General features: G+C 44.1%; 1 protein-coding gene across 1 annotated transcript in view; it reads left to right on the forward strand.

Moving 5' to 3' along the window:
- Positions 1 to 23917, forward strand: part of RNF38 (ring finger protein 38) — a 759966-nt gene that overhangs the window by 327759 nt on the left and 408290 nt on the right. The window lies entirely within an intron of this gene.

The following is a 23917-nucleotide window of genomic DNA, read 5'->3' on the forward strand; positions in this document are numbered from 1 at the left end:
TAATGCTGTCAGGATTTTAAAATTGCTGATTAAATTACAGATATGTTGGTTGTGAGCCGATATGACCTTTGCTTAGAGAGCGCCGTGGGCGGAACAACATTTGGTGCCACCTCCTGTCTCTTCTTTAATTATCCTTGTGTCGAAAATGTAGGTGGAGTACAATGAAGGCGAGGCGGTAAGGGAGGGGTAGAAGTTAACGAGCGCCTTGAATTAAAAAAACAAAACAAAATGCGGACATGGATGCCAGCAGCCTTCAGAACCTGAGATTAAACACCCTTTCTTTTCTTTGGAACCAGATCAGAGGGAGGCAGCTCCTGCGCCCCTCTAGGGGGCGGCGCCCTGGGCGTATGTCCAGATCGCTTGTTCGTGCACTTGCATCGAGTCAGTGAAGCACAGCGTTTATTGGCACCTCAGAATTAAGTGGCAGACCTCGTAGCACTGCAAAAAATCTAAAGTCTAAAATAGTTTAGTGCTAACAATTTTTGATATAGAACTGCATGTTCTGTGCACAGCTGTGGAGCATGTAAACCATTCTGTAATGTTTTCCTATCATGAAGGAGCAGTAATGATAGAAGTGCCCTGCAGCAAGCGAATGACGTCACTGGAGTGCTTTATTTTACAATAAAGCACAAGTTCCAGTTTTTGGCTTACGTCTGTAGGTTTGAAGTACAAACACCTGGTCCAGAATATTGTTGAAGATTTACAGGAAGGCAACGGTGGCGTGTTATAACTAGCATTTGCAATGCAATAGGTCTCGCATTAGGAAAGTTTGAGCTATTGGTATTGTAAATGACACATTTTATATTTATGTGTTGCTTTTGAAAATAGCGAAATTAATAGCTTTGTCATTTACAATGCCAATAGTTTTAACTTTCGCAAATGTGACACCTATAGCATTTGTAATGCAATATGTGTTGTATTTACATGACTTAGATGTATTGATATTACAAATAACAATTTTTAAAATAATTAATACTTAAATAAACGTTATTATAATTTATAATGGCAATAGCTTAAACTTTTGTAGATAACTTTTGTGAAGATTATGTTCAGTGTATTTTATTGTGACGAAAATTCATGAACAGAAGTTAAATTTTAACATCTTTTTGTGACATTTGTAATAAAGCTTGAAACATTGAGAGAACATATTTGAACCAGTTATTGTTGAATGGTTGCACAGATTGATGCTGTGGTGGCGCTGAGTGATGCTATGGCATTTGGAGTGTATGCTGCATTGAGTGCAGTGTAATTATGTGGCGTGAAATTATGTGGCACTGAGTGGTATTTGGAGTGTATGTTGCGTTGAGCGCAGTGTAATTATGTAGCATATAATTATGTGGCACTGAGTGGTATTATGAGGAGTGTATGTTGTATTCAGTAGAGTGCAATTGTGTGGCCTGTAATTATGTGGCACTGAGTGGTATTGTTTGGAGTGTATGTTGCATTGTAATTACGTAGCATATAATTATGTGGCACTGAGTGGTATTGTGTGGAGTGTGTGTTGCATTCAGTAGAGTAATTATGTGGTGTGTAATAATGTGGCACTGAGTGGTATTTGGAGTGTATGTTGTATTCTGTAGAGTGGAATTGTGTGGCGTGTAATTATGTGGCACTGAGTGGTATTGTTTGGAGTGTATGTTGCATTGAGTGCAGTGTAATTATGTAGAATATAATTATGTGGCACTGAGTGGTATTGTGTGGAGTGTGTGTTGCATTCAGTAGAGTGTAAATATGTGGCGTGTAATTATGTGGCACTGACTGGTATTTGGAGTGTATGTTGCATTGAGTGCAGTGTAATTATGTTGCATATAACTATGTGGCACTGAGTGGTATTTGGAGTGTATGTTGCATTGAGAGCTGTGTAATTGTGTGGTGTGTAATTATGTGGAACTGAGTGGGATTTGGAGTGTATGTTGCATCAAGCGTAGTGTAATTATGTATCATATCATTATGTGGCAGTGAGTGGTATTGTTTGGGGTGTATGTTGTATTCTGTAGAGTGTAATTATGTGGCACTGAGTGGTATTGTTTGGAGTGTATTTGTAGTAGATGGAATGTGATGTGTACATTTTGCCTAAGGGGTATGGAGTGTATAGTATATAGCTTGGTAGTGGAGCTTGTACACTAGCTACTCCAGGTTAGAATCATCTGTGTCTGGGGCAGTCACAGGAACAAAGAAGTGTAGAAGTAACATCCGTGTCAAGCTTGCTTTCCTGCTGCAGAACCGATCTAAGGCACACTCTGCCTAACCAAGGCCAAAACACCCAACTCCCAGACATATAAAAAAAAAAAAAAACAGCTGCCCAAACAACATAAGTTGAAATGAGAAAATAGAACACAATATAGTGTCAAGAAATACAGTTATGGGGTAATTGACCAGGCAACGAGTGTGGAGAGCTCATGTATACGTGTTTGTAAATACCTAAATACATTCCTTTTATTCAATTTTATGAGTGAGAATACAAACAAATGAGCATTAAACGTGCAGTAAACAGAAGGATAAAGTGAAAGGGATGAGGAGGAGGGCAGGTTAGAGGGGACAGGCAGTGGGTCAGAATAGAAGGGCAGATATGAGGACTGGCAAAAGGAAAGGAGTGGGGAAAGGACAGGTGGGAGGAGGAAGGAAAGAGGCAAGAGGACATAGGAAAGGGAGGAGACAATAGGCAAATGGCCAGACAAGAAGATAAGAGGAAATGGCCAGACATCCGGACAAAGGCAAAGTGACTGAAAGAGGAGAAAAAAAGAAGACAAACAGAAGATGAGAAACGTTGGAAAATGGAAAGCGACAGAAAGTAAAGTACAGAGGGGGCAGGTACAGTTTTCTCTTTGTGCAGGGTGGGTGTGGTTTATGGAAGAGGTGAAAAAAAGCACTTTGCAGGAGCAGCTGAAGGGCACTCAAAGATCCTCGGTGTCAGTCGCAGATGCTGATGTCAGATTAGCCGCCAGAGCAGGGCCGATGCTCTCTGCAGCCTCAGCCAGCCACATTCAATGCCTTTAATTAACAAGAGGGGGCAGTAGCTGAAACACCCGAGCCCCCTCCACCTCCACTGTGCAAACTATTTGTTGCCCCATGTTCATCGGCAACTCGGAGGACAAGAAGCTGCTGCTTCTGAGGGCCTGGACACATCCGGAATGAAAGAGGGAGGAGTGAAAGCAGAACAGCTACAGCAAGCCAGTATTTAAAGGTGCAAGCACTTATCAGAAGTGCTCAAGGTCAATAATATTTAAAAGAACATTGCGTGTTCCACAACAGACTGGCAATCACTCCAACTGAATAATGATTTGCCGGATTGCGAGGAAGTTAAATCACGGCAGAAGAGAGGCCAGGGAGGGGTAAGAATAAACAGAGCAGGCGTGGAAGCATGGCGGGAGAGAAGCCAAGGCGGGGGTGGAACAAACTGAGTGGGAGGTGTATGGGCAGGCGCAGACAGTGCAACACAGATTCCTTTGAAGTCTGATGGGGAGTGGGGGAGCGGATTCCTTTGAAGTCTGATGCAGAGGCTCACAGGCGTGCGATGTGCACGCACCCGGCTCACATGAACTGTACCTATACGCAGTTAGGTAGACTTTTGAAAGCCTTACTATAATCTCGACAAACAAGCATTGCTAAAGCAATGCCGTAGTCAAGACCTAAAAATGACTTAGAAATTGGTTGAAAGAGGAATGCTAGCATCACAACAAAGAAACAGTCCTTCATCACTCTCGGAAACCAGCTTCTGCTCCAATCACTCATTGACTACATCTTTGCCTTTGATCCTGGGCACTCACCTACACACGCAAGGTTGAGGAATGAACGTACATATTTTGTTCTTTAATGTATTACTTATTGGGCACGCTCACACCTGTATGCATGATGGCGCTAGGACCAGTCAGGGCAGGAGCGGACTACCAGAAAAGATAGGTTTTCAGATGTATATACAAATCATGCCATGCAAAGTAATCTTGCACAGTTTTGGGGGCTGATTGTTCCAGAGAGGTGGACAGTACAATCTACGCCTGAGTGACTCTCCACTCCACCTACTGGTGGGAGATGTAATCGTCCTTAGAAAGGAATACTCTAACACCACAACAGGTAACTAGACCTAGGGGCCTACTATTGTGCTTTCTAGTGTATAAGTGGGGGATCGGCCCCTTCTGGTCTTTAAATTTCTTCTGGTCCTCTTTTTGGGAAAGATGGACTAATGACAGTTGACCAGGTTTTTCTGAGGGATAAAGAAGACATTTTTCGGCAAGGTTTTCGACAGCATGAGAGAAGCGGCATAGGGGTTTTGTATTTTGGTGTCCAGTAACAGATTTTGATCAGGCCAGACATCATGATTCCTCACAGATTTGGTTAGGATGGGAATAATACCTTAAGAAAAGAACCACAGAGACACAATCTTAGTCATGGTGTTACCTCTTTTGATGGTGCTCTCCGCCTTGTCCGCACTAAGGAAATTAGCCAACATCCAGCACTGGACTGGCACCAAATAGGTCCTGAGGGAAAGCCCAGAATCAGCAGCCAAATGTCTAGACCCAAGGAGGAGCTGGATGTCATCGGCATAGGACAGCACCAGAGATGCCAATCAAGTCTATCAAAGGCTGAACATTACACGTTGAGAGGATCCAAGCAAAATGAAATGAACCAGACTAAAGCCAACTCCATGTACTTTGAGTTGGATGATTACATTGGTGTGGTTTACCATGTCTAAGCCACAGACCGATCAAGGAACAGGAGACTGGGTGTGCCCCCATACACCCGGAGTTACTCAATGAATCAAGAGCTACTAGCAAGGCTTTCTCAGTAATGTTGCCCACACAAAATCTCGTCAGAGTGCTTGAGAAAGCAGTTACTTCCCTGTCTGCTTGCAAGTCAGTTAGGGCTGTGTACAAAAATCGGAATGGTGATTTCCCTGATTGTGATTCTTAACGAACCACAATTAGGTAATCACAATTCCTAATGTACAAAAGAATGAAATTCCTAAAAAACTATTCCTAATGGGTTTGCAAATAGACCTACCTCATGAATATTAAGGAGGTAGGTCACAATTTGCAACCCATTAGGAATCGTAGCCATCACATGGATGGTGGCCTGCTGAGGCCAGCTGTGGTCAGGAGACCACTATAGCTGTGATTGATTTTAAATAACTCACTCATTTTATAGGTCGAGCAGTCGAGACCTCATGTATATACTTTAGTATATACTTATATGTATATACTTATATGTGTCTGTACTTTATGATCTCTGGCGATCAGCCCTGCGACTTGTCTGCTTCCGCTTAGGGACTTATTTTTTCTGTTCAACTGCCGCTATTTAACTGTCTTGATAAAAAACGACCAGCAGAGGTCAGTAAAATTCCAGAATTGCTTTCTGCTGAGGGATTTTCTTTAAAAAAAAAATCTGCCAACTGCCTCTATTTAACTTTTGTCATAGAAAACGACAGGCAGAGGTCAGTAAAATACCAGAATCACTTTAGCATTCTCTAGATTCCAGGCCATAGAAATTGTCTTCCACGAGCACCCGTAGACAATAATATTTTTTTCAAATCCTGGATTTTCAGTGATGTGACCACCGAAGGCCCTGCTTTTATATTAAAAACAGAGCTTTGGACTATTCCATTTCCAGCTGAAAGGCAATATTTGCCTCTATGTGTTCCCATATCTGGTGTGTCACGCAATGTGGAGCTTACTTTCCCTCAATGTTAAAGAACATTGTATGTTTCAGCACCCAGTCAGTCTAATGTGCTGCATAGCTACATACATATAAGGTTCCAAATGCGAGATCGATTGCATTGGAAATGCTTGTTCTAAATGTAGTGAATGCGTTCATAAGTAAATTTACAAAAAACTATGAAGTTTCATTTTTTAAGAGCAGGCAGTGGTCAGTGGGACCACTGCTTGTGCTAAACAATATATACTTTTTCATTCTCAAAGGACATGGGGTGCGACTGGGACCCCTTCCCATTTGCGACTGGGTTACCATCTCCTTCAACGTCTTGCAACCGGAATTCAAGTCACAAAGCATGAAGGCATCCAATTCAGATTCAGAATTTGGAAATTATGCCCCTTCCAAATACTGAATCGAAAACACAATTTGCAATTAGTTAACGTGTTACCGAATTGCAATTTGTGCTTTGAACATTTGTGAAAGCATTTTTGCAGTCAGACCGTTTCCAACCACATAAATGCTTTCGCCCTTAGCCAGGAAAATGTTCCATGATCTTAGCAAAGGCAGAGATGAGCATGAGCTATCTATAATTCTTAAAGTCCTTTGGTTCTAAGCTTGCATTTTATACCAAAGGGCAGACCGTATGGTTTTACAGTAGTATGCAACTATTCAAGAACTAAAGGAGAGATTGTTTTACACTGTTCAGGTGATTTCTTGTGGGCCAAATATTTCAAAATGGCCGGAGGGAGGACAATGGTCATTGGGAGAGCCAGACTTTGTTATATACTGCTGTGAGGACCGTTTCTTGTTGCATAAGAGTAAGATGGACATTAGTGGCAGGATGTGAGATGCCCACTTTCGGAGCGGACAAGGCAGTATTGGAATAAGTCTAGCTAATTTCTTCATAGATGTTTTAATTGTCAATTGTTATCATAAAAAAATGTCTTTGTGCAGAGACCATTTTCAGTCAGGGATTTTGTATGGCAGCTACATGACCCATATTAGAGCATGGCTGGTTGCTGATGTGACAGCAAGTGTCCTATTCTGTTATTAGCAAATACATTCTTTGAACTAATTGTCGGCAGGTAAAATAAACAGATACAGACAGCTATAAAACAGTGTAGTGAAGGACGATCCTGTCTTCCAGAGCAACCGCAGCGTTTATTGAAATCGCAACCAGCGCACATCGCCACCTCTGTTACCACAGATTATCCGGCGGATAAATTATCATCACCTCCAGATGACCCTGCGCTCCCCCTTGTACACAGCGCCATCGCGCACTTAATGTGCCTCATATCCATTGATTTGATCAACCTTGAGCTGCCGGGCCTGCTCCACTTTTAATCCTGCCTGATTCCTCTTCCCTCATTGGGGCACCAGGCTGGGTTCCCTGTGAGTTCTTTTCTTTTATTACACATTCTTCACGGTGCCAGGATGTCTTGTCACCAGGCATGATAGCCCCACCTTCAGGTGTCCCTCCATTGCCAGGTCCTGAAGAGACCCAATACCCTAAACTGGGTCGAAACGCCGTTTGTCAGTTCAAGAGGCGAACCTAAAAGCATCACTTCTATATTGTTTCAAGTGTTGCGGCGCAGAATACTATAATTTCCATGGTCGCCTCATACGTTCTATAATTGAAACCGTACCCATTTGTCAGTTTTTTAAGTCACTTCGTAGCATAGGTTCAATTTCACTTTCACTGGGACACCAGACACTATTGTTTAAAGTTTAGCCTGTGTACAATTGCATTTGTCTACTCTAAATATGCTTGTATGTATTATATTATTTATGTGATTTTTTAAAATAAAAATAACTACACGGATTGACCAAATTTCGCAGGTGTATAGTCAGCTTTCTTTCCGATATCCCCCCAACGCTTTGCATAGTCATTATGCGGAAGCATATTATAATTATTCCTTACCAATGCACAGGAGCCTTTGTTTTCTTAAATAAAACAATTAAACGCTGTGGGCTAGCTACCCCTATGGGCGCCCATGCGTTTGTCTCTCCGCGGCGGCTCCAGTGAAAAGCGGAGAGGGCGATGCTGCTGAGTATTTTGTCAGTTTGCCACCGCCGTGCGGCAAAATGCATTGAGGAGCGAGGGGGCTATTGCCGCCCCAAGACTGTGACTGAACAAGGGCGCAGTCCAAGTTAGGTAGTATCACAAATAAGTGACATCATGGCGCATGGCATCACAGGAAGTGACATCACAAGAAGTGAAATCATTGCGTATGACAGGTTCCTTTACCCAAAGATTGACAAACTTACTCTGCTGCCAGCCTACCCCACCAGGGGAAATATTCCATGTGCAGCAAATTTCCATTTAGATGTGATTGCTTTAGCTGCCTGGTGGTTAACACATTTGATGGAAAGATCTGATTTTGTCTAGTACTAGTTTTGACTTAAAGTAGCATACATGGTTAATGCGCCTCCTGCAAAGCACATCATGTAACATGCAGATAGCAGATTTTATTTTATGTAGCTAGGTAAGTGGGCTACTGCTTTGAACATAGAGATCCTTTTGTTACACAAGGTTGCATTGCAATCCTAGTATAGCAGAGTGAGCACTGAAGGATGATATGTGAATCCTACACCCAGTAACCCTCACTATCTTATGTAACATACCCTTATTGTCAATATAATGAAACAAAAGCTATTTAAAAAGCACATTTGGTGCAAAGGAATGGCAATGGTGTGCTCGCCTTTCAGTTGATGACTGGTACTAATAAGGTCAATCTTTTTCAAAGTGCGAAATAATGCTGCCCCTAAATGTGCCCAATTATGCTGCTTAATTTGCCTTCTCTTTTCATACAAAGTGATCACCTCTGCCGCACAATTTGGCCTTACGGTGTCCCGTAATTCCAGAAGGCCTGTTTATAAGAGTCCGTCTCATCATACTGATTAATGATCGGGGATTTTTTTTAGCGGGATGGATGCTATATCAATCCAATCCAAAATTCTTTATTTCGGTCGTTTAGACCATAAAAGATACATACAAAATACATTTACACAACTACGTTTAAAAAGTACATTACATTTTAAGATACAGTGATAGCAAAGCATTAAAAAATGTACCAAGGGAAAAAATGGATTGGATACTCAGTTACAAAATGTTAAAGGAATAGTTTCAGAAATTTAAAAAAAAGAGAGTTCTGATTGGGAGGAACATTCAAAAATTCTACATTTAGGCGAGTAGCAGTTTTTTCCTTATCTGCCACATAGCCATAATGAACTTGGCCACAGCAAATACAATGTGTGGCAAGGTGCTTGTCTTTAAAATTCTATATGCAAACAGGTAAGACCTAGATCCCAGATTCCTGCACAGGGGCACCAGCCAGTATTTTCTAAGACTATTGTAGGCAGGGCAAAAGAAAAGAAGATGAATTTCCTCCTCATCAGACATGTTACATCCAGGACAGGATCTACCCCCCCCCCCCCTTAAGCCATTTACAAGTGAAGGTTTTTATGGGCAAAGTGCCTAACCTCCACTGTATGAACAATTTTCTCGCTAGGATGGGGAATATTATGTCCATAGAATCTTCAAATTCATAGGAATTCTTAAATTCCAGAAAACGGTCGGTCAGGGTGCCATTGGTAGTAGCGGACAGGAGAAGAGCTAAACTACATTCCTTATGGATACGGACCAAATTTTTGCCGGAAATAGTTCGACATCCCTGCTCTGGGTCCTCCCATAGTTCCTGCAGTTTCAGCCGATACAATTCCTTTTTAAAATAGGCCAACCATGGGATTCTGTCACGCTTATTCAAGCTCATTACATGAGTGAGATCCCACCTGTAGTGAGCAAGCTCGCTGGTGGTCCATAGCATGTGCCAAAATCTAAGTGGGTTTGACTCCAGTTCTATGGCGAGGGAAGGTAATCCCACATCTAATCTTAGGGGGAGCAGAGGTGTACCACGTGGGAGTGCCAAAAGGCGTCTTAAGAAGTTATTTTCCACATTAGCCAGTTCACGCCCCGCTCTATACCCCCAAAGCTCGCTGCCATATAATGCAGCTGCCTTGGCTTGAGTTTTATAAAGCTCTAGTACTGGGCTTATAGGTTTGAAGGTGGAGGTGTTCACAACCTTTAAAATGGCACCTGAAAGTTGGGACAACTTCAGCCGAGATTTCAATATCTGAGGGTCCCAGGAAAGATTCTCTTGCAATGTGACCCCCAAATATTGAAAGGTTGTGATCCTTTCCAGACTGGCTTCGCCCAGGGTGGGATTTGATCTAGTCTTGGGGGATGGATTGAAGATCATGAACTTGGTCTTCTCAGTATTGATCTCTAGACCATGCTGTATACAGAAGAGACCAAATCCATCCAGGATCCTTTGTATCCCCATTGGAGATTTGGAAAGCAAGAGGGTGTCGTCAGCAAACATAATAGCCGGCACCCTCCTGCCTGCCAAAAGGGGGGCGTCATTATCTCTAACTCTGTCCAGGTGGGATATAATATTATTAACAAAGAGGCAAAACAGGGTCGGCGCCAAGACGCAACCCTGCCTCACCCCTCTGCGGACAGGGAACCTGGAAGACAATCCACCATCCCTCCCACACCTAACCTGTGCGTAGTTGTTATCGTGGAGCCTAATTATGGCATGCAGTAATTGTGTGGGAACACCAAGCATTTTTAGGACCTCCCAAAGCTTCTTGCGTGGGACCATATTGAAGGCTGACCTTAGTTCCACGAACACCATGTACAGTCTCCCCCCTCTATCCTCACCGTTTTCCAGTACAGGAGGACGAGGCGGAAGATCTGATCCATGGTGGACGTGTTTTTCCTGAAGCCAGCCTGTAACGGGCTCAGGATTTCATTGTCCTCCATCCAATCCATGAGATGGTCCAGGAGAAGACGGGAGAAGAGTTTTTGGGGAACATCTATGAGACTGATCGGCCTGTAGTTGGCTGGGAGCAGGGGGGAGCCCTTTTTAAATATGGGCACTATCTCCGCCCCCAGCCAAGTACAGGGGATCTTCATGCCTCCCATAATGGCATTGAAAAGAATTAAAAAAATACGGGCCCCGGATCTCTGGTTAATGTTTGAATAGATCACCAGGCAATCTATCCAGTCCCGGGGCCTTCCCTATTGTTAATCTCTCGATTGCACCCACCACCTCCCCTAGGGTAAATTCCAAGCCACCTGCAAAGGTGGATAGATCACCTGAGGCAATATCATCATCTGTAAGTTGTTCGGTTTCTTGATATAATTTACCAAAGTGCTCTTCCCACGCAGAGGATGCAATGTTTGGCTCTACTGCGGCTTTGGGCTCTCCTGTACCAAAGTTGACAAAGGACCAAAAGTTTTTAAAATCCCTTGATTCCAATGCCAGTGAAAGCTCATGCCAGTGGTTCCAGTCCCACTCTGACCTTGCCAGTGGTAGGGCCGCCTTATACTCCCGCCTTAGTTCGACTACCCTGCCCCTGTCTTTGCCTTCTTTAATTGAGGCAATGAGCTCTGTTTTAGCCTTTTTGCATGAGGAATTGTACCAGGAAGAGGTTTTGGTCTTTTTACGTCGTGGGAGTACCACAGGATAAAAAACCTCGCCTAGTGCTCCCACCAGGTTGTCATGGATTTGGCCTAGTTGCTCATTAAAGTCCGGTAGCCTGGGCAAATTAATTAAATCCTCCATTTCTTCAAATTTGGGCAGTGTTACTTCATAAATTCTTCTTATGTTATCATCTGCACCAATTATTTTCCCCCATTTAACCCTCCGTCTATTGGAGGTAAGAACCAGGTTCCCAGGGTCACCGGATGGATTGGAAGCAGGAGCGGGGTGTTTCATTTCTAGAACCAGTGCTTTGTGATCGCTATCTGTTCTAGGCAATATCCTAAAATCCTGGACTTTGGACCATAGGGAAATATCAACGAAAATATAGTCCAGTCTAGATTCATGATCCCTCCTATTAAAAGTACACAGAGAGGGGCTGTCGGACGGGGTTCGTCCGTTGCATGCCCTCACCGCATAATTCAGAGTAAGGGACATGATTTGGACTGCGAGAGGAGACCAGGCTTTTGGATGGGGGGATTGACAAGGTGGGACACCCCAGTAGTCCTCTTCGAAGGTGATGGCACCCTCCTTTAGACCTTCCAGAGGTTCAAAGTGACAGTTGAAGTCGCCGCCCATTACTATTTTACAGTCACTAGGGAGTTGGCCTAGGAAGGATGAAAGATCGTCAAGGGTAGGTGATTCCAAAGCCACACTAACAGGGCGGGAATATACATTAACAATTGCCAGGTTTACAGCGTTTGGCCATCTTAGAAGCACACACTGGATGTCCGGGGAGAACGTGGGTACGTTCTCCATGGAACACCCAATGTGAGTAGCCACCCAAACCGCCAGACCCCCAGAAGGTCTCCCCCTACCACTCCAACTGGCTGGGATTTCAAGGACTGCATAGCCCGTTCTACTCAGGGGATCCCTTGCCCAAGTCTCCTGGAAGAGACAGATGTCACTCCCTTCCACTAGGAGATCCCAATCCTCTGTGTGAATTTTGTTTGCAATGCCCGCTACATTCCAGGACAAGAACTTCAAAAGCTCAATAGGACTTTTTGGTGCCTGCCCTCCTGATGATCCTAATGGATTTTCTGTTGCATCGTCCGCTGGTCGAGATGCGTGGCGACGCACAGGAGATTCCAAAATGGGCAGCAAGATAGGAGTAGTGTTAAGGACACACAAGACTTGAGGTGTTGGGGTACTGTCAGATTGATTCTTGGGAAAATTAGCTGCAGCCCCGCCAAAAGTAGGTGGCTTTGGTATACTCCCCTGGGAAGGTTCCAGAGCTATATTATTTTTAATCTCCAGCACAGTGGTTACCTCCCCCTGTCCCAGGGATTCACTCTCAATGTTTCCATTGGGTTGCGGGGGGACGCCCCTGCCGAGTCAATCCACTTCATCAAGGCAGGTGTATCTGTTGGGATGTGCATAATTAACTTGGGCGGGAAAGATATTATGCCTAGGCCTGTATCTTGTCCCATCCACAGCGAAACCCACCCGTGTCCATCCTTCGTCCCTCCTCACAGTGTGGGGTGGAACATTGGGATAGAAATATGAGAGAGGAACCAACGCAATAGTAGTGCTGCCTTGATTACCAAGCCAGTTACAAATGTGTGTGACTACCTGGGGGTTCCTAAAGCTGACAATAATGCAGTCCCCTACTCTTTTCTTGACGGTGTACCCAACCCATAGGACCCTTCTAACCATGAGAACCTCTCCCTTTAAGTGCGGCGGTAGGGGTCTATGAATGTTTAGCCAACTGATTACCTTGTTGCGTAAAGATTCATAGGGTACCGTTACGCCGCTTACGAGCTCGGGTACCCCCATCAGGATTACAGTGTAGCCCACCGCCTCAGGAGGTAAATGTACTGCCTTTTGCCTGGATTTAAGGCCATCCACCCTTTTAGAACCGTTATCCATCCCATTCGAAGGTCTCTCCTGTCTAGGTAAAGTGGCCGAGGTTAATTGCTTCGACCTCCTGGGAGCAGGTATCGGTGGCACTACCCTGGGAGATGAGACAGGTGCTATTTGGCGCTCCGATATAGCACCGTTATTGGTGTTTTGCCCAGGGAGAGCTGTCGATGTGGTTGCAACTGCGGCCAGTAAGGTCGTTGAAGGGTGGGATACTCCGGCGGTGGGCCCCTGTAATACCCGTATACTGTCTCCCCTCCACGTCTGAACATCAGTGCTCGCGCTTGATTTTTCAAGGGCTATTAGTCTAGATTCAATTGAATCGAGTTTAAGGGCGAGGGGATTTAGAAAGTTCTTGAGGATTTCAGTAAATGAGGTAATGAGAAGTTCTATGTTGTTAGTGGGAACCCCCCAAAGATAAATGGCTCAGGAGGCACAGGTACAGAGGGGATAGATGATGTTACCAGCACTTCTGGGTCATCATTACCCGAAGCTAGTAACACAGAAGTACTTAGGCTATCTACCCTCACGGAAATTATGGGATCAGTTTTGGCCCTTTTAGCATTTTTTGATTTTCTAGATCTTTTCCTTTTTAGTTTCGGTACCGGCTCCATTCTGCACCCCGCATGCTCCAAGGAATTTGAATCCCCACCCTGAGCCCCAGGCTGCACCAACTCCACGGCAGGGGAGAGCTCCACATCACTGATAACCCGAGATGTGTCCCTATCCCTCTGCATGAGTGATGGAGTCCTGAGCTGTTGAAGTACGGCCTCTATAGTTTGGTCAATACTGTCCATTAGGGACAGGTGGGTGGCATCAAGCATTACAGGAGTACTAGTATTGGCAACTAAACTCGGGGAAGAACACAGATCATTGTTTTCTACGCCCTCCTCTATTGGTGTAACAGGCAAAAAGGGGCCAATGCTGCCCGACATATTAATTTTCCGAAGGAATTTGTCCATAGTACCTGAGACCGCAGTCGCAGCCATGCTTCTTGTTTCCCTACTGGCCATGTTATATCGTCCACAGTCAACAGGACCGTATTAGGGAGCCGAGAGAAAGGCCTTAGAGGGGTAGCCTGGTACGGTCTCTTCCGCCCTCTAACGGCCTCAAACGGTCCGCCCTTTGCCCGGGCTTAGCCTGGCGCCCGTCCGCGCGCTTCCCGCGTTACCCTCAGTATTCTTATTCCCAGTGAATCAACTGGATTCGTGAGAGGAGGAGGCGTGGTCAGGGGGGAAGAGTCACACAGGTGCGGGCGTTGATAGAGCCGCTGGCGTTCCTTGGACTCGCAGTCCCGCTCCTCCTTCCGCCGTCCAAACAGGTCACTTGGGCTCCCAGGGACACGAGGCAGAGAACAAACAAAGTCCTTCCACAATCTCCTTCACGCAGCTATGAGCGGCACCCGCGGCCTGTTTGGTTTGTGGTCTACAAACCGAGCCTGCACAGGGTGAAATGTTGAACTTCCTGTTCAGCTACGTGGCAGCTCTTCACTTCTGTTTGCTTGCACCTTTAGATTGATGTGTGTGAGAAGGAAGCAATTTGCGCGTATTCGCCATGCGCACAAAGCAGAGCCTTTTTAGTCCATATAAAAAAAACGACATTTTTTAGATCTCAGCTAGTGTAGGCTGCGTATGCGCAGTCTCGCTTGCGAGATTTTATGTTTTTGGGTAGCGCCCTCCCCTCTTTTCCCTTGCCTGGCGTCACCGTTTAGGCTAAACGGTGGCCAGCCATTGGAAAAGAGCTTCCAGTGATGTACACTTTTCTCTGTTAGAGCCGTCCCACTCGGACTGGCTCTCGTGCTTTCCTTCAGCCGTGAAAGTATTCTTATCTTTATGGCCCCATAAAGACAAGAATCCTTTTGCGACGCACACGGAAGGCAGACCAGCACATCCAAGTGGGACCGCTCAAAAAAGACAAAAGTCTACGTCATGGCGAACGCGTAGAACAGGAGTCTCTAAACCTGAAATCTAGCCTGGTAATGGTTCATTTGAGCTGCGATTTATTTATGGACACGTTTGTTTGCATTTTACATGTGGGTCTTTATTTTATTACATGAAGCAGGCAGTGAGCGACCCAAGCGCCCAAAGCCCCGATGCCACTAAAGAAGAGTTAGTGTCTGCCTGCTGACATCAGACCCGACCCTGACTGGAATCCGCTACGGTGGCACACTGAGCTGAGCTCCAGACACAAGCGCTGTTGTGTTGAGCTGCGCCCATCGCATCTCAAATCCGAAGCAGATATGGAGCCAGGGCTGTGGCCCCCCAACAAAGCTCGTCTCCGACACCGCAGAGCTGGGGAAGCGTTTAATAGAGCGGCCCTGCGTGAGATGATTTTGTGTTCATGTGTGCATGCGTGAACGTGTGTGTGGCCTTGTTTGACGTGGGTAGTCTGTTGTGTATCTGTGCACGTTTGTCTGTGTTTGAGGATGCATGTGTGTGCGGTATATTTTTTATGTGCAACCGTGGTTTGTGTATGTGTGTGGTCAGTGTGTTCCTCGGGCAGTGTTCTTCCTGTGCAGTTTGGTGTGCGATGGCCGAATTGTAGAGTATGCACCTGGGTATACAAGGTGTTTCTTTGGATTGTGTGTGGGCATTTTAATGCATCTTTCGTTGTGAAAGTACGTTTATATTGCTGATGAGTATGTGTGTGAATGTGTGTCAGTGAGTGTGTGTGCATGTGCAGATGTATGGGGTTTGTGAGGCTTGGGGAATGTGAATATAGGTGTGCGTTTGGTGAGGCTTTGGGAACCCGCGCCATCTGGTGGATAGGGACAGATCACCGCTCCCTGTGGAGTTGGGCCCCTGGCCGCCCGGCCTCCTGACTACTTCCTCCAAGACCCGGTCCTGCTTGCTCCACTGTAACTGCCGGACACTTCCAGGGCCTCCGAGAGCTGCAGATTGGCCACCTCAGAACCACATACTCAGATTTTATCCGGCGAAGAGTTATCTTGGCTCGCGGAATATTCCACATTCTTCGCAGGAGTGGGAGTCAGGTGGTACAGGGTGCCTGCGAATGGCTAGCGCGGGGGGCTTCTGGGGGGAGCGGTGTTTGCATGATAAGTTATTTTAGCTAGTCCGTTGCACTCGTGTTAATTCTGCACCGATGGACGCCTCAAAATCCATTTCAAGTGCAATAAAGTTGTAATGATTGCATTTCCATTCTAAGCTTTTCCTCATCTGCCAGGCCAGATCCCAAGAAGCAAAACAAAATCTGTTTTAGAAGTTCAATTTCTGTGAGCGTAAAGCACTATTTACCGAGAAGTCTTTGTAATTTGTATCAACCTCATATTATAGGGTATGGATTTTAGCCATTGGAGATTTATTGACTGAAAGATGTTCCCATTCTTTGATTTTGCGGCCCATTGGCAGCTGGCCTTTGACATCAGTGCCATTAAAGAGAGTGAACTATCTGGCTGCTCGCTGTCAGGGTGTTTCCGGAAATGAAGGGGACATTGCGGCCGTGCTCTGTAGCAGGGCGTCACTACCTCCCACATAGTCGTCCCCTGCGCCTTTCTGTGGCCTACTGCACCCTTAATGAGTGTTTGAAAATATGGCAATGCTTACATCTTCTGCACAAGAAGCTAAGCTGATGGCATTCTGGTTTATGTCACCAACATATCTAAATCCGAAGTCAGTTTTAGGTTAAGCCGAGCCTGTGGGGCGAGGAAGGCCACCCAGTGGCATCATCTCTTTCATTTGTTCCCTGTGATTGACAGCTTGGATCCGGAAGCTTTACCTTAAGGCAGGCTGGGGGCATTTACCTTGCTCCCACCCCAGGTGCTCACGCTGTGCTAGTAGTTTATAGTTTATTTTATCTTATTTTGTGCCGCTTTCATTTGTTTTAATATTATATTGTTCTATCAGTATTTGCATGGCACACGCCTTCCGTTCCAATGCCTCAGATTCTTAGCACACAAATGGCTCTCTGCAGCTTCAGCTGGTCCTGGGGGCACAGGATTGCTTTAGGAGCAGACAATCTTTATGCTAAGGAGGTTGAGGAGAAAAAATGTCGCTTTTCTAAGACTAGCCACAAAGACTTACGGCCACAATGCATATAGGGGTGTGTTTTAAATCCTAAACAGCTGAAAGTGTGAACAGCCTCTTGCCACGGTTGTGATTTGCTGTATCACTGCTCTATTCAGGGTACCAGATTGAAACCTCCCCTGGATTTCAATGATATATTCTTTGCACTTCTTCCATGTTAATGGGCATTTCCTTGGCCATATCTTTTGTCATGTTTCTGTACATATTTGTTCCAAACTTGACGTATTTAATGCAGTTGTGATCACTAGTGGGAAACCTACACAACAATATTGTGTACAAACCTAAGCTGAGAAGAAGTCACTCTCTACTCATTCTCTACTACTCACTACCTACTACTCACGCTCTACTACTCTTGTTACTCACTCTCTACTACTCACTCTATTACTACTACTCACTCTATTTCTACTACTCACTCTATTTCTACTACTCACTCTACTACTCACTCCCTAATGCCTCTCTACTACTCACTCTCTACTACTCACTCTCTACGACTCACTCTCTACGACTCACTCTCTACTACTCATTCTCTACTACTCACTTTACTACTCACTCTACTCATTCTCCACTACTTTACTACTCACTCTCTGCTATCTACTACTCACTCTCTACTACCCCAGCTCAACTACTCTCTACTACTCACTACTACTAACTCTCTACTACTAACTCTACTCATTCTCTACTACTCTACTACTCACTTTCTACTATCTACTACTCACTCTACTATCTACTCACTCTCCTACTACTCCCTACCTACTCACACTCTAATCACGCTCTACTACTCTCTACTCAATCTCTATTACTCACTCTCTACTACTCACTCTCTACTACTCTACTAATCTCTACTACTCACTCTCTACTACTCTACTAATCTTTACGACTCACTCTCTACTAACTCTCTACTACTCTCTCTCTGGTAACTCTAGTACTCTATACTACTCACTCTCTACTACTCACTCTCTACTTCTCACTCTCTGCTACTCTCTACTCACTCTCTACTACTCTCTCTCTACTACTCTACGTATTCTCTACTACTCACTCTCTGCTACTCACTCTCTGCTACTCACTCTCTGCTACTCACTCTCAACTACTCTACTACTCACCCTACTACTCTCTACTACTCTGTCTACTATTCACCACTACTCACACTCTGCTCACTCTCTAATCACTCTCTACTACTCTCTACTACTCTACTCAATCTATTCTACTCTTTACTACTCTCTCTACTCACTCTGTAATCACTCTCTACTACTCTACTCTCTACTCATTCCCTACTACTCTCTCTACTACTCATTCCCTACTACTCATTCCCTACTACTCATTCCCTGCTACTCACTCTCTCACTCTCTACTACTCACTCTCTACTACTCACTCTCTACTACTCTACTCAATCTATTCTACTCTTTACTACTCACTCTCTACTCACTCTGTAATCACTCTCTACTACTCTACTCTCTACTCATTCCCTACTACTCACTCTACTACTCACTCTCTACTACTCACTCTCTGCTACTCTCCACTACTCACACTACTACTCACTACTTCACTACTACTCACTCTCTACTATTCACTACTCACTCTCCACTACTCTACTAATCACTCTACTACTCACTCCTCACTCTCTACTACTCACTCTCTACTACTCACTCTCTACTATTCACTACTCACTCTACTACTCACTCTCTACTACTCTACTAATCACTCTCTACTAATCACTCTCTACTACCCACTCTCTACTAATCACTCTCTACTACACTCTACTACTCACTCTACTCTCTACTACTCACTCTCTACTATTCACTCTCTACTATTCACTACTCACTCTAACACTCACTCTCTACTACTCTACTAATCACTCTCTACTAATCACTCTCTACTAATCACTCTCTACTACCCACTCTCTACTAATCCCTCTCTACTACACTCTACTACTCACTCTACTCTCTACTACTCACTCCCTACTCTCTGATGGCATGACATGAGTGTCAGTGAATCCGGTACCAGCATCATCGGCCATTGCGGCGCTTTCATAACTCCGGTAGAGGTTAGCGCTATAAAAAAAAGCATTCAAAATGCAATATGTCTCGCCTTTTATAAAGATAAAGCCATTTGCTTTGCTATACGATACCATTAGCAAAGCAAATGGCTTTAACTTAATAAAAGGCGAGACCTATTGCACTTTCAATGCTTGTTTTCTAAACCTTACATTAAGCTTCAACGAAATTACATCCAGAATCTACATTCATGCTAAAGGAAAAGTGATGGAATATAAACGAACTGAACGGCATGGACCTGCGTTGAGGTGAAATATATTTTGAAACTACGACAGCAGAAGAAACCAAACTGCATTAAAGGGACCCCCGTTGGTTCTTGACGGGATCTATTTACCTAAAAGCCGCTCAAGGGCAGGGTTCAGATATGGACTTGTCCTGCATCTTTGTTCTTGATTTCAAAATCCCGTAGCGAAATATTTTTTTATGCTACGTCCAATGCTGCCATCCTGTGGCTGTAAATGTTTCACTGTAAAACAACCCGTAAAACTCCATGTAAAGGGGAACGTTCTTTATTTATTTTTTGCGTTTTATAAAGCTCTTGGTTGCCCCAAAGGTAACAGAGCGCTTTACATGTTTAGGGAATACGTTTACACAGGTATATGGCGAGACGTAAATAGGCATCACAGGAGGTCATATACAGAAATATAGGAGCACAGAGCATTAAAGTAGACACAGTGAGAGCATAGTAATATAAATCAATAAAATAATTGGGGGCGTGGGAAGAGGATAGATTTTGGGTTCGCATGGAAAAGATTCCGACTGAAATGTCCAAGAGAGTTAGGTCTTTGGGAGGCGTAAGTAATTGCATGATTTAGCTGAAGTAATTGTTGAGTTATAGAGATTTAAGGTCTCGTTTGAAGCAGAAGGAAGGGTTGCAGTGTAGGTCCTTAGGGAGTGAGTTCCAGATTTTGGGGGCATTTCCAGAGAAGGATCGGGTCTGTGATGATTTTCTTTTTAGTTTAGAGGGGGGCGAGAACAAGCCTGTTGCAGCTTTTCAGAGTCCGGTTTTTCACTACTTGCAATAGTTTAGATTCTAGATATTTGGGGGTTGCAGTATAGAGAGCTGTGTGGGTGATACATGTTGTTTTGTAGATACACCTACCTTCGATCGGGAGCCATGTTCTTTGAGATCCATCTACGCTCCACTCTCCAATCCAACTGTTTCTCAAAGATTTTTTCAAGACAGTTTTACACTTAAAGAGCAAGCAGTAACTCTGCCTATTCATGATTATTTCTAGTTTTGAGGGGCTTCAGATATAATGTATATGGGATGAAATACTCTCTGCTGTACACAGACCCAGTTCCAGGACTTGGGAGATGGGAGGGCCATAAAGATAAGTGAGTTTGTCCAGAGTCTTCCTTGTGTCTGAGAGCTGGTTGGGGTAATGCCGGATGGACATGTACAGATGTGAGATGCATACCATACCCACTGCCGGCTTCTGCCTACTTATTTTAATAGTTTATTTCTAGATGTTTAAAACTAGGGGCTTTATCTCTTCTGCTCTCCTCCTTACCATTCTATCTTTCGGTCTGTCCCTTTCTCCTAACTTCACCCACCCTCGTGTCCCTCTGCTTTACCTTGCCGTCCCACTCACCTCACCCTCTACTACTTCCCAGCTCAGACTTTTATCCCCCAAATTTCTCTCCACCTTGTCTACTTGTTTCCCTGCTGCCACCTTCTTTCTCCATTTCGCCCTCGTATTTCTCTCAACTTAGGCTCCGCTCTTTCTGCCTCATCCTACATCCACTCTCTCCTGACCTCGCATCCTCTCACTATGCATTAACTTACTCTCAACTCTGCTTTGCCCTTCTATTTCTACTTCACCCTTCTCTCTCCACCTTACCTTTCTCTCTCTACTGCACCCTTCTATCGTTTCCTCACACTTCTCTCTTTCTCCCCTCCTTTCAATCTTGCCCACCCTCCTCACCCTCTTCTTGCCCTACTCGGTTTTTCTGGCTTACCTTCTCTCCCTTCAAATCCTCCTTTTTAGGTCGAGCTTGGGCAGTGCATGCGCTGTTCTGTGAGGCATGCTGTACTGGAGTATGCACTTGAAGCCCCAACAACTCTCCACCCATATTTGTAATTGGCTTGTGTCATTGCCCTTCGTGAATGCTGGCTTCTGATTCCTAAATAGGCTTGTCACTCCTTAGTACCGCCTTGTCTTCATTTTTAACCTCCCATGAGGACCCCCCATTTACATGTCTTGGTGCTCGGTAAGCTTTAATTACAGCCTCTCAGCACTATTTCATTTAATGAATTTCTTCTGCTTGCAGCACTATTTCATTTAATGGTTTTCTTCGGCCTGCTGTTGGAGGCAGGACACGCTCTCTCGCAATAGCTTTATTTTATTTTTTAGATAGCACAGCACACCGCGCTGATAGTAGCGGCCATGCCTTTGCTTTACTTGCCGCGCCAAGCGTAGCTGCATTTAAAAATATATATATATTTATTTAATTCTTTTTCTTTAAATTCTCCATGCCGCACTTACACTTTAATGTCAGCGGTGACCCTTTCCTTAAATGAGCCGAATTTAAGAAAAGGGGCGTCACCCCCATTAAAGTGAAAGCGCTTCATGGGGCGCTTTTACAAAAAATGCATTTGTTTGTCAACTTTACAAACAAATGCTTATTTTTGTAAAAGCTCCACAAACCGCACTTTCACTTTAATGGCGGACACGCCCCTTTCTTTAGACACAGCTCGTCTAAAGAAAGGGGTGCAGCACCTATTAAAATTAAAAAGCGCTGCTTGGGCATTTTTACAAAATAGCATTTGTAATGCAATAGATGTCGCAGTTACAAAACTCTCGTAAATGCGAGACCTATTGCATTGCAAATGCTTGTTTTCTCACTATCGAACCCATGTATTATATATATATATATATATATATATATATATATATATATATATATATATATATCTCCAGCAAAATACTCCATTCACACGAACAGACTTATCCGACACACAAAGAGTTGCTGTGCGTAATTTTAATCCGCAGGAAACAACGCGTTTCGCCTTGCGGCTTGATCACATTTGCCTGTGGAGACCAAACAATGGTTGTTTTCTCACTTTCGAACCCATGTATTATATATATATATATATAAATATATATATATATATATATATATGTCACACCAACACTTCCTCACTCGAGAGAGATCACCACGGACACCTCACATGGATTGCAGAAAGTTTAATCATAGACTGCACAGCAACGCGTTTCGACTTAACGTCTTGATCACGCTAAAGAAGCTACACAGTAACACACTAACATATACTGTTGTGAGTACACATCAACAACGGACTTACACCCAAGTGAAAAGATAGTTCATAGTGGTTCCGCCATTTTAGCCTAGTCAAAGAGAGAGCAATTCATTTGAAACTGTGCCCACAAGTGTCCGCTTCAATTATAAACAGTTTGTCAAACAGAAATTTCAATGAAACAGAAAAACATTTAAAGCATAATGCCCAAGTGGGCGTTTTCAGTTCTTTACACATATTCCAAACTGCAGTGGGCGATGCGGAAGGTGTTTTACACTTAGTCCAAACAGCAGTGGGCGACGCGGAAGGTCTTGCCCCAGTGGGCAAAATCTAGCACTATGTCAATGCACCCAAAGTCTTATATAGGCAAAGTCCAAACCACATGTCAACATAAATCGTGTGCCACCACCTAAAAATAAATAAACAGTGCTCTAGTCACATGTATTATACACATATATACAATGTTAAAAACAGAGAACGGCAGCATATAAAACATAAGATCTTATTGGATAATCTTGCAGATAAGAGTATGCACAAGGGAAAACTAATGTAGGTGAATTGCTTGTTTTACTATTAAATTCTCATCTGATTTAAGTTTCTTAATCAGAATATTGTAGCGTTGATTTTGGCGTGCAATCACTTGACTTTTTTTATTTGTTTTGGTGTATAGTTTTTTAAGGTCTTCCACAATTAGTTCCTGATAGATGTCCAGGTTGTCATGAAGCGAGAGAGGGTTGAATGTGGATTTGGGTTTGAAGGGGGTCATCCTGGTTGGACCAACCAAATCATTGTCATCCAGGGTTTGTCCTTCATTCTGTAATTCCCAAATCTCTTCAAAGGAGGGTGTTAAGAGAGAAGGGCTTGCAGTGATGGGTTCAGCATCCTTCCGACAAGGCTGTAGTCGAAAATGTTTTGTCAGTTTTAATTTTCTTACAAAGCGGTAAGTATCCATACGAGTGCCCACATAGTCAAAATTCCTTGGCGGGCAGAACGAGAGGCCTAGGCTTAGTATCTTCGTTTCATTAGCAGTTAATTGGGTATCCGTCAAATTAATCACAGAGGGAGCCCCTATTGTTGTCCCCGTTTTTTGTTCCATTTTTTCGGTTTTGTTTTGTTTGAGCCAGTTGATTTTGTGGCAGCGGCGCCGTTCACGGCGTTTCCGATTTGCATATTATACTCACAACAGTATATGTTAGTGTGTTACTGTGTAGCTTCTTTAGCGTGATCAAGACGTTAAGTCGAAACGCGTTGCTGTGCAGTCTATGATTAAACTTTCTGCAATCCATGTGAGGTGTCCGTGGTGATCTCTCTCGAGTGAGGAAGTGTTGGTGTGACATTGTACAGGGCTCCGGTGCCCTGACCACGGACCGCCCTGCAGACGGCTTCTTCTATACCGGAGTTGGGTTGCTTTATATATATATATATATCAAATTCGAAAGGTTACCCTCATATGAAAGAATCCCCAGGGTAAATTAATTTCTCCACCTTTTATTTCGAGCTGCTGCATACAGG

Source organism: Lissotriton vulgaris, chromosome 3_1, assembly GCF_964263255.1.
Source record: "Lissotriton vulgaris chromosome 3_1, aLisVul1.2, whole genome shotgun sequence".
In the NCBI taxonomy this organism is placed as follows: Eukaryota; Metazoa; Chordata; class Amphibia; order Caudata; family Salamandridae; genus Lissotriton; species Lissotriton vulgaris.